Raw genomic sequence first — 5,344 nt, 5'->3', positions numbered from 1 at the left:
GTTATTGGTTCGGCCTTCAAGATTCTCCTTTCTTCAATGTTGCATGGCAACATTTTCCAATGCATTCCTTCTTGAGACAAGTGTGTAGTTTCTCTTCATGAAGTGGCCGAACCCTTCTCATTTAGTTGTCCAATCAATCTCCTTCAATGTTCCTCTCCTTTTCCCTATAAAGATAAAATAAGAAAAGTAAGAATTAATATTATAAAAAAAATTTTAAACTTTACGGCTAGAATAATAAAAAGAAGAAAAGATTAGATTGTTTATTCATGAATTCTAACTAACTGTGTATCCTTATATGCACATTGGTGGCACCATGGGGTGACACCAAACTTAGTTTGGAGCACTGTGATGAAAAGTTCTGTTCAAAGCTCCAAGATTAGCATGCTCTCAGCTGCATTCATGCTTTCTTGGCACGCTTTGAACACCAAACTTGTTCTTCACTATATACTGCAATATAAGGATTTCACCAAGTGTTTGTCAAGTTTGGGTTAGGATTCATGAATATTGACTTATTCACTATTTTCTAAAAGTATATAAAACATGGGTTGCCTCCCATGAAGCGCTTCTTTAGCGTCACTAGCTTGACGTTTCTCCCTCATCAGGGTGGTTGGTAATGCTTGAAGTCCTCCCCTCTTACCGTGGACTTATATCCATTGGTTGTATCAATGATCTCTACATGTTCCAAGGAGAGAACTCTGTTGATAGCGAAGACCTTAGGTAACTAAGATGGTACAGTGGGGAGATTAGGGAGGATATCTGGGAAGTAAGCTGAGATCACTTTATCCCCTGGAGAGAAGTCCTCTGTAGGAATCTTCTTGTTCCTCCACCCCCTTGGTACCTTCTTCTTTGTCCCTTTTGATGTTGCCTTGCTCTTTGTGATTTCTTCTTCTAAGGAAATTTTGTTGTTGTCCCCACATGTCTCTGGTGATTTAGGTTCCTCCAACTTTTCCTTGAGCTGTGACAACTGCTTATTTCCTTGTTCATCAACCAAGGGCTTTCCTATATGGGCTGGTTGTGCTTCAGTGCTTGCTTCCTCTTTTAGTATCCCATTATGATCTTCGCTTGGTTCTTTGTTCTCTTGGTCTGCTTCTTGTGAGAGTTTGAAGACATTGAAGCTGAGTCGTTCATCATGAATCCTTAATATTAACTCCCCTCGCTCCACATCTATGAGTACTCTGGCTGTAGCTAGGAATGGTCTTCCCAATATGATTGGGTGAGTGTAACTCTCTTCCATGTCCAATATGACAAAGTCTGTTGGGAGGAAGTATTTCCCAACTTTTACCAATACATTCTCCACCACTCCTATTGCTTGTTTTTGAGTTTTGTCATCCAGCATGATGACTACATCTGTGGGCATTATCTCATTGATCTGCAGCCTCTTCACCAGGGATAAGGGCATTAAATTGATGCTTGCTCCCAAATCGCAGAGTGCTTTATCAAACATTATTTCTCCTATGGCACAGAGGACATGAAAACTCCCTGGATCTTTTCTTTTTGTAGGAAACTGTGGTTGAATGAGGGCACTGCACTCCTTGTTCATCACTTTAGTTTGGCCTCCCTTGAGTGAGCTTTTCCTGGGAAGCAGCTCCTTCATATACTTGATGTATGCAGGCATTTGTTGAATAGTCTTGATGAATGGTATGTTGACATGCAGAGATGCAAACAAATCTAGAAACCTTGAGTATATTCTCTTCTTCACAGCACCATTGAGCAGTTGGGGAAAAGGTGCATAGAGTCTCAGCAGCTCCTGTTGTGAGATTTCCGGTTCTTGATGATCTTTTTCCTTCTTCTCTACTGAGGTATCTTCAGGTTGTTCTGACAGCTTGCTTGGCTTGTCCTCAGTCTCCTTATCACTTATAGTGACCATCTTACAATCTTCCCATCTTACTTTCTTTGTTTCACCTCTCGGATTCTTCTCTGTGTCACTTGGGAATCCATCTGTGGGTTTGGGAATTTGCTCAGAGAGATACCCCACTTGAGATTCCAACCTCTTGATTGTGTCTCCCTGGTTCTTGAAACTGGCTCGCACTTCCTCCTTGAACACCTTGTTGTCTTGAATCTCCTTGCCTATGCTTTCAAGTAGATTCTCAATCCTTGAGAGTCTGTCATCAAATGATTGTAGATCGGGATTAGAGGTGGAAGGATGAGGTAAGTTATTTTGGTTTTGATGTGGATGTGGAGAAGTGTTGTTATGGGGGTGTTGATATGGTCTAGATGTGAAATGTTGGTGGCTTGCATTGTTGGGATTTGGGCGTCTTTGATCAAGGCTTTGGTCTTGTTGATTTCCCCACCCAAAATTTGGGTGATTCCTCCATCCAGGGTTGTAGGTCTTGGAGTATGGATCATGGTTTTGCCTAGGTGAATTTCCAATGTAGTTGACTTGCTCCTGACTTCCCTCTGCTTCTTCATTCACTCCTTCTTGGGTTGTTGATGAAGTGGAGATTGCTGCTACTTGGTTCCTCTCCATCTTCTTGGTTAGGTCAGCCAGCTGCTTGGTAATGAGCTTGTTCTGAGCCAGCAGAGCATCTATATTGTTTAGCTCCATCACTCCTCTAGTGTTCCCTCGTTCGGAAGCATAGAAGTAATCATTCTCTGCTACAGTTTCAATGACATCTATGGCCTCCTTAATGGTCTTCTTCTTGTTCAAAGATCCACCGGATGAATGGTCTACGGCCTTCTTTGACTCATAAGAGAGCCCTTCATAGAAAATGTGCAGCTGCACCCATTCGTTGAACATGTCAGGTGGACACCTCCTTGTCAGGTCCTTAAACCTCTCCCATGCTTCATACAAAGTCTCACCATCTTGTTGCCTGAAAGTTTGGACCTCAGCTCTCAGCCTATTAATTCGTTGAGGGGGATAGAATCTTGCTAAGAATTTGTTCACCACATCTTCCCAAGTTGTCAAGCTCTCCTTCGGGAAAGACTCCAGCCACTTGGCTGCCTTATCCTTGAGTGAGAATGGAAATAAGAGCAGTCTATAGGCGTCAGGATGAACACCATTAGACTTCACTGTGTCACATATTCTCAGGAAGGTGGTTAGATGTTGATTGGGGTCCTCTTGGACACTCCCTCCGAACGAACAGTTGTTCTGAACAAGGGTGATGAGCTGTGGCTTCAGTTTGAAATTGTTGGCGTAGATGGTTGGCTTTTGAATGCTACTTCCACAGTTTCCTGGGTTTGGATTGATGTAAGAGCCTAAAACTCTTCTATCCTCCCCAGCATGATTTGCTCGACCTCCTCCGCCATGGTTGTGAGTCTCTTCTTCATGATGGTTTTCCATGTTTTCTTCCATGTTTGGTTCAAAGTATTCCTCCTCTTTCTCAGCACCAACTACTCTTTTTCCTCTTGCTTCCCTCCTTAATCTAAAGAAGGTCCTCTCAGGTTCAGAATCAAAAGAAGTTGAAGCACCGCTTCTTCTCCTTGTCATACAACCAACAAGTTCAAGCAAGGAAAATAGATGCAGAAAGTATTTCTGTTAGAATGGTTGTTAGTGTGAGTGATGCAATATATCAAACAGTTAGTGGGTTAGTAAAATGAATGGTAAATAACTAAAAACCAAAAAGTAGGGGAAGGGAAGAAATTAACTAAAACTGAAAGTAAATTTCTCAAACAGAAAATTAAATCAAACAAAAATAAAATGCTCAATCTAGTGATCCTCCAATTTAATCATTGTTGATGCACAATCAATCCCCGGCAACGGTGCCATAAACTTGATACACGAAAAACTTGTCTCATAACAAATTTCCTTCGGCAAGTGTACCGAATTTGTCGTCAAGTAAAAACTCGCAATAGAGTGAGGTCGAATCCCACAGGGATTGATTAATCAAGCAACTTTAATTAGAGGAATGTTCTAGTTGAGCGAATCAGAATTTGGGTTGAGAATTGCAGAAAATTAAATGGCAGAAAAGTAAATAATAGAAAAGTAAATGCTAGAAATAAAGAGCTGAATGTAGATGACGGAAAGTAAATTGCAGAATCTTAAATGGGAATGGGGTAATTGCTCATAAAAGTAAATGACAGAAATTAAAGAGAATGGGTAAGATCAGAAATGGGGAGTTCATTGGGCTCAGGAGATGTTGCATTCTCCGAATCAATTTCATTTTTATCTCTTCCTCAATCAATGCACTCATTAATCTCCTTGGAAATCTTAAGTGATCGAATTACGATTCCTTGTAATTCAATCTCTCAAATCTTGATCAATAGCCAATTCCTTGGTCAATTGCTCATGAGAAGAAATGAAGTATGGTCACTGATTATACCACATATATTTCCCAAATCAAGTATTGAGAGGATTATAGTCACATATCCATCCAAACCCAATTTGGTCCAGCATGAGAAAGCATTTCTAGCATGATCTCTTCATTCCTCTTTCAAGGTTCAGAAGAGATCCAAGTTTGAATAGCTTCTTTTCTAAGATAACTACCCAATTGGATGAAGATCGAAAGCTTTCAAGAAAAATCAAGAGGAAAGATAGAAGAAGAATAATGAAAACTAGTATTGATCCATCAAATTACAACAGAGCTCCCTAACCCAATGAAAGGGGTTTAGTTGTTCATAGCTCTGGAAAATGAAAACAAAGATGGAGAATACATGATGAAACTAGAAGTGTAGAGAAAGTAAAATACAGAGAGTAGTTCTATGCCAAGAGGCTCCCTATAATTTCCAACTCTCCTTTTTCAATTCAAAGCTACTCCTATATATACCACTCTTCTGATCTTCTAGTTGGCTCTTCAAGTCTTGGGTATGGGCCTTTGGATCTTGAGTTTGAAGCAGTTATCTTCTTCATTGGGCTTGGCTTTACTTGCAGAAAGAAAGTGTGAAGTGGGCAGAGACTTTAGCTCAGGACGTTAGTGGTGTTAACGTTCAGTGAAAATATGGGTTTGAGAACGTTAGTGATAATTACCTTTTTCACTAACGTTCCTCACCAGAGTAAGAGCCACGTTAACTTCAAGGTTAGTGGTACAAATGTTGCCACTAACGTTGCCTCTATGTCCTTCGCACACGTTATTGGGACTCACCTTTCCCAGTAACGTTGAGAAGTCTCCCCCTTCCTTACGTTAGAGTCCACGTTAACTTAGTTAACGTGGCTCTTTTAACTTTGGCTTGCCAACCTTCGAGAACGTTAGTGACACTTACCTTTGTCACTAACGTTCCAATGTGCCCTTAGCTCCCACGTTAGAGTCCACGTTAACTAGGTTAACGTGGCCTCTAACGTGGCTGTGCTAGCCATCTCCAACGTTAGTGACAAAGGTGAATGTCACTAACGTTGGCTCATCATCTCTCCTCCTCACGTTAGCTTCCACGTTAACTAAGTTAACGTGGCAGTTAACGTGGCTCATTGTGG

The 5,344-nt window shown here is 41.0% G+C and overlaps 1 non-coding gene across 1 annotated transcript; it reads left to right on the top strand.

The window, feature by feature from the left end:
• The first annotated feature begins 2,735 nt into the window (after positions 1-2,735).
• LOC148571724 (small nucleolar RNA R71) lies at positions 2,736-2,839 on the top strand. Its single transcript, XR_015880279.1, has one exon. It is a non-coding gene; the product is annotated as a small nucleolar RNA R71 (small nucleolar RNA).
• Positions 2,840-5,344: the final 2,505 nt, after the last annotated feature.

This window comes from Arachis ipaensis, chromosome B3 (genome assembly GCF_059453495.1).
Source record: "Arachis ipaensis isolate K30076 ecotype BB chromosome B3, ASM5945349v1, whole genome shotgun sequence".
Taxonomy (NCBI): domain Eukaryota; kingdom Viridiplantae; phylum Streptophyta; class Magnoliopsida; order Fabales; family Fabaceae; genus Arachis; species Arachis ipaensis.
This window is presented reverse-complemented; position numbering and strand designations above follow the sequence as displayed.